Raw genomic sequence first — 5,604 nt, forward strand, 5'->3', positions numbered from 1 at the left:
GCTATATGCGTTTAATAAAATAAGTACAGGAAAAATACACATCTTTACAAAAAAGACGCACGTCTGTGTGCGTATTGGCCACTTAAAAAATGACTTTTGTCTTGTCATTACTGGGTTAATCTCAGCACCTCTGTGGATGTGAATGTACGGTTTCTTAAAGAAAACCAGTCTGACCTGCCCTGTGTTAACCTCTAAACTAGTCTTACTGCCCATCCCATGCTCCTCAAGATCTAAATCAATGCAATTCAAAAGAGACCTGGATTGTTTCTTCAACTGTGAGATTGCTGAAACAACAACCTTTTTGCATTTATGATCACTCACCTATAAACGGGAACAACGGTGGCAAATTTATTCTCCTTCATGCTCATTAAATTTCACCGTATAAAACATATATAATATATTAAGCATGCATAAGTGGCCAAGAGTTTTACCTGCTACACTGTAAAAACGAACTTTTTGGTGTAGTAATATATATTAAATGAATCATCATAAATTTTACTTAATAAAATTAAAATTCAATGTGAACTAGAATTTTCTAAGTAAAATTTTAAATATCTACGCGTTTAATTCATGTAATAAATTAACTGGTTGGAAAGAGTAAATCTTATTATATATTTGCTTGTAATATTTAAACGTTTTATAGTCACTTCACATAAACATAGTAATTTTAAGTAAATTTTAATCGAAAAGCATAGCGCGTTTGAATCCGCACATGCGTGTTTGGACAAGACAGTCTAACTGCGCACTTTGGATCTGAGACGAATTGGCGGGCTGCTGCGTGGCTGCTTTCTGTCGTGTTTGAGGTAAGTTTGTCTTTCTGTTTTACATTTAATACATGGGTCTGTGTGGGTTTTGATTGATGATTCTTGTTTATTTGACTCAATAAACATTAATGCTCATCTTATAACATGGCCTCATCATAGTGCAACGCGTGTCGGTTATCCACGTTAACCCTTTCACTTCCTACATTTAATCGGAAAAGTTTTCAGTAGTTTTATAGATTCACAAAGCACTGTTTTTCATGTAAAAATGTCCAACTAAGTAGAAATTAGTAGACAATATTTACCGTTTTAACTGCTAACTAGCTAAAATTGGGCCTTAAATGAACAATTTAATGTCAACCGCTCTCCTGCTGAAGTAACGTTATACTGTTGACTGGAAAAGTTTGAATGCTCTTGCTGAAAATTGCTCAGGATGGAACGTAAAGCTATTTTTTTTTTTAAATCGCACTAAATCGTGCATTAATGAGGTCTCAAAATAAGCAGGGCTGCGTTTCTAAAAGCATCCTGCGGCTGCGTTAAGTTTATTGCAGAGAGTGGCAATCATGGGCAATATTAATATTGGCAACAGTAATTGATTTAGCACATGAAAAAATAAATAAACTTGAAATATACTAAACTCAAAGTTAAAATTGAATTGCCAAATTAGTGTTTCTCTTTTGGATTTGCACATTACAAAAGAAAGTACTGGATTGTTCACTCCACTGTTGATATCTACAGTCCTTGTACATAATTAACCCTTGCTCCCTGCATCAGTCTATTTAACCAAATTTCTGCTGTTGTTCTCTTGAATCATTTTGTCACATTAGATCAAGGAGGAATTCAGGAGAATCGATCATGGGGCAGAGATTCATGTTCAGACTTGACCAATGCACATCAAGACTTATTGCCCTGATGAAGGCCATGGGAGGTGTTGTGGGGACCAACTGAGGCCATTTCTGGACAAACTGAGTCAGGTGTGTTTGATCAAAAGTGTGCTTGTTCACATTTTTTTAAATAAGATATACTTAATTATACTTAATATACTTAATGTATTTCTCATACATGCATGTACATTTATTGTATAGCTTTTAATACAATATAGATTGCATTAAAGTAGCTTTACTGTATTAAACAGACAAAAGTCAAAAGTTCTGAAATTTCAGTAATTAGAATTTTAGTCATAAATTACAACTTAAATTTCAAATATTAAGAATCTGTAGTGAAGATGATAGAGTTTCAGCGACAGTTCTGCTTTGGCCAAAATGCAAGGCAGACAGGAACAGGAAGTAGAGTCACTTTGCTCTAAGTACTCAAATCAGTGTTCCTTGCGCATTAATGCTTTTGTGTTCTCACTTGATTTAATTGAGTTCATTGTGTATGAATAAAAGGTTGTGTAATGGTACAATATAAATCTGTTCACAGACACAAAGCCTTGAGATGGGAATCAGTTATCCGCAGCCTCATTCTCTACTTTGACGATAAAGAAGATGATAAACTGTGTTTTGAAGATGAACAGAGTTCTGACGGGCTCGGGACGACATGAGGGTGAGTCATTAATGACATCATTTTCATTTTCACAATCACGAAACGTCGCCATGGAAATAATAAGGAGATATATTTTAAAATGAAAGTCGCACACTGGGTGGTCAGCTAGAATATTTTAAAGTTGCGTGTGAAAGGTTAAACAGTCAAATTTATTTCACAGAAAACTGCACTCCAGTTTATAGCACCCTAAAAAGGATAGTTCACCCAAAAATAAAAATTGTCATTGTTTACATTGTGTAAACATTGTTTACACTCAAGTTGTTCCAAACCGTTGTGAGTTTATTTCTTCTGATGAACACAAACAAAGATATTTTAAAAGAATGTTGGTAATCAAATGACGGTAGCCATTGACTTCCATAGTAGATTTCTAATGGCTACAGTCAACTGTTTGATATCCCATTTTCTTCAAAATAAAATGTATGTATGATATACCGTCCTTGTCCAGAAAAGGTAATACAGACATCATCAAAGTAGTCATGCAGTGACTGCAGTGGCTCAATTTTAAGTTTATAAAGCGGCGAGAATACTTTTTGTGCGCAAACATAATGACTTTATTCCACTATTCATTTCCTTCTCTGTGGGCTTCTCTACAGAGTCTTTTTACGTAGTATAACTGCGTAGCACATCTGTGTTGTACGTCACATGACCAGTGTCGGCCAATAGTGAGTTAACGTGGTGACGTGCAGGACAGACACGCTGCGCTATTACACTACATGAAAAAACTCAAGGCCCAGAGAGAAGGAAATGAATAGTGGAATAAAGCCGTTATTTTATTTTAATTTTTGCACTCAAAAACTATTCTCGTCCATTGATAAATTTAAGATTGAGCCACTGTAGTCATTTGGACTATATTAACGGTGTCTTTAAAGGACAAGTTCGGTATTTTACAATTAAAGCCCTGTTTTAAGATCGTCCCTGATGAAATAGAATAGTTAAGATTGTTTTTTAGACAGATGCTCCGGTCACGAGAATTTTTGGATTCTGTGTTAGCACCCCCCCACCTTTATAATGAAAGCATAGGTGCACTCGAACAATCATTCATTAAAACGCATAAAACTTTAGTTTACAAAGACGTGAAACTCACCGAGTGGTCTGGGGTGTTCACTGATATGCTCACACAAAAATCGCTGCAAAAGATGCTTTCCAACAGGTTTTATCGTAGTTTTTGTCCAAGTCCATTTTCTTCCTGTTTTCGGTCGAACTAGATAACTAAGGATCGCGCACGCAAACTCGAACTAGATAACTAAGGATCGCGCACGCAAACTCGAACTAGATAACTAAGGATCGCGCACGCAAACTCGAACTAGATAACTAAGGATCGCGCACGCAAACTCGAACTAGATAACTAAGGATCGCGCACGCAAACTCGAACTAGATAACTAAGGATCGCGCACGCAAACTCGAACTAGATAACTAAGGATCGCGCACGCAAACTCGAACTAGATAACTAAGGATCGCGCACGCAAACTCGAACTAGATAACTAAGGATCGCGCACGCAAACTCGAACTAGATAACTAAGGATCGCGCACGCAAACTCGAACTAGATAACTAAGGATCGCGCACGCAAACTCGAACTAGATAACTAAGGATCGCGCACGCAAACTCGAACTAGATAACTAAGGATCGCGCACGCAAACTCGAACTAGATAACTAAGGATCGCGCACGCAAACTCGAACTAGATAACTAAGGATCGCGCACGCAAACTCGACAATTGACTACTGTGGATTTCGACCAAAAACAGGAAGAAAATGGACTTGGACAAAAACTACGATAAAACCTGTTGGAAAGCATCTTTTACAGCGATTTTTGTGCGAGCATATCAGTGAACACCCCAGACCACTCGGTGAGTTTCACGTCTTTGTAAACTAAAGTTTTATGCGTTTTAATGAATGATTGTTCGAGTGGACCTATGCTTTCATTATAAAGGTGGGGGGGTGCTAACACAGAATCCAAAAATTCTCGTGACAGAAACATCTGTCTAAAAAACAATCTTAACTATTCTATTTCATCAGGGACGATCTTAAAACAGGGCTTTAATTGTAAAATACCGAACTTGTCCTTTAATGCAAGTCAAATAAAATAATTTAAGCCATTATATTTTTGTTTCTCAAAAGAATTATATTTTTTCTTCTAAATTGTATGCAGGAGGACAGCGGCAGTGACATCACTCAGCACAGCATTAAAATACTGGTCGTTCGTGGTGCAGATGGAGAAGATCCAATCGATGTATCCATCCTTTTAGAAGGGAAGGAAATGCTGGAAGCAGCAATACCGTAAAGACAGTTTTACTGAATGCACCTGTGTCAAGAGATGACTGAATGTCCATTCTTGTATGAACATTTTTGATGACTGAAAAATAAACTGTTTAATTGAATTTTAGTTGTGTGATTTGTGAAAAATATTGAGAAAATGATTATTTATTTATGTTCATGATTATTTATAAAAAAAGAAATTATCAATGTTTAAATGTTTAAATATGTAGTAAATGAAAATCTCAACAAAAAAACTTAAGTAATATCTACTTATTTTACTTCATTAAATGGTAAGATTTACTTAAAAATTTCATAAAAGCAAGCTTCCTAATTTAAAAACAATAAATAAACTTTACTTAATTACTTTAAATAGATATAGCTTCTAAATGAAATGTAAATGGGTATTTTTTACTTAATTTCTTCATGAGAGTTTTGTTCAATACTAAGTAGATTTTACTTGATAATGGCACGCGAGTTGTACTTAATATTATAGCAGTAAAATTTACTTAAAATTTACTTGTGCAAATTGTTACGAGGATTTTATTAAGTAAATCTTACAAGTAGTTTTTTTCAGTGTATGTGACTACCGCATAGGAGAGATTGTTTGGTGCCAGTTGTGATTGTGATAATTGTCATTGCCATTAAAGTGAAATAACTAAACATAAACATGCAAGCTTGATAAAAAATTATCCTTCTAAGAAAATTTCAGATGGCACTTAGGCTTTTATTATCATAAAACGTATTAATACTTATTTTTATTTTCGGTTGTTACAAATGTTCTTATTATGTTTAAAATTGTAAAAAGGTAAAATGTAACATTTTTATTATGGATTATTTTGGAACATGATATGCTTAAGTAGGCTATCAGGTTTATTAGGCAAGGAATGATTTGAACTCTTGACCACAAGGGGGCAGCATTGACCTATTCCTGTTGTAATTGAGCGTCATCAAACGTACACGGAACTGCTTTCGTGACAATTTTTGTACTAAAATATCTAATGTTAGAACAACAATTCAAATATAGTATTGCTTACTCTTTAAAAT

General features: G+C 35.0%; 1 long non-coding RNA gene across 1 annotated transcript; it reads left to right on the top strand.

Moving 5' to 3' along the window:
* The first annotated feature begins 674 nt into the window (after positions 1–674).
* LOC120478268 (uncharacterized) lies at positions 675–4,682 on the top strand. Its single transcript, XR_016146697.1, has 4 exons — positions 675–803; positions 1,589–1,735; positions 2,184–2,306; positions 4,454–4,682. It is a non-coding gene; the product is annotated as an uncharacterized LOC120478268 (long non-coding RNA).
* The last annotated feature ends 922 nt before the right edge of the window (positions 4,683–5,604 follow it).

Source organism: Pimephales promelas, chromosome 15, assembly GCF_988280905.1.
Source record: "Pimephales promelas chromosome 15, fPimPro1.hap1.1, whole genome shotgun sequence".
Classification (NCBI taxonomy): domain Eukaryota; kingdom Metazoa; phylum Chordata; class Actinopteri; order Cypriniformes; family Leuciscidae; genus Pimephales; species Pimephales promelas.